This window comes from Pan troglodytes, chromosome 7 (genome assembly GCF_028858775.2).
Source record: "Pan troglodytes isolate AG18354 chromosome 7, NHGRI_mPanTro3-v2.0_pri, whole genome shotgun sequence".
NCBI lineage: Eukaryota > Metazoa > Chordata > Mammalia > Primates > Hominidae > Pan > Pan troglodytes.
Window position 1 is genome coordinate 16,528,303 of NC_072405.2, and position 889 is coordinate 16,529,191.

Below are 889 nucleotides of genomic sequence, written 5' to 3' on the forward strand. Positions count from 1 at the left end.
GTGTCCTAGCCCAGAATAGCTTAATTGGGCACTGTTGCTCTGCAATGCAAAGTGCCTGTTTAATTCTGAGTTCTGCATTATTTACATCAGAACCGGCCCAGTAAGAGGCATCTTCTATCTTTAGTCCTGGCTTATTGCTCTTTGCTTGCGTGTGTGAATGCTGGGCCCCTCCCTGCAGAGCTTCTTGCCAGAGCGCTGTCCCCAGATTACCCTGAGGCTCAGATGCTGCGTGAGCAGCTGCTGGACACAGATGGGGAGAGGAAGACAGCCCCCATCTGAGGTCCAAGGAGCAAAGGCAGGGCTCGGTGTCACTTATGCCCAGGGGAACTAGGCTCCCCTGAGCTGAGCCAGCTTCCAGAATGAAGCTGGCCATGGCTCAAAGCTTAGCCCCAAGAACGTGAGCCTCTATGTCCCAGGTCCCTTGCCTGTAAAATGAGAATCATTGCATGGATAGAGTAAGGCTATTGAGGCTGTGACGATGCAGAAAAAGCCAAGAGCAAAGCCTGCCACACACTGAACACTCAGGGAACTAAACAGCCCCAGACAAAGCTTAGCCACATGACCCCAGGGTTGCCACAGACCCTTATAACCCTCGGGGCTAGCCAGTTCCCTATCTCACCCCTAAATCCCTCCCTGCAACAGGATCGAGTCCCCTTGATGCTCTTCACATCAATCCCATCAGCTAGTTGCACTTTTGAATGCCTCTGCAGTAACAAGGCATCCAGCATCCGAAAACTGACCACACACCCTGTCAACCCAGCCTCAGCCAGCTCCAAAGCCTTAGACTTGGCTCTGCAGGGCAGCCACGGTGCTCCTGTTGCCCCCTCCAGGAAGCCCTCCTGGTCGCACATGGAGAACTCACCACCTACAGGCAGCCCTCTGCTGCCTG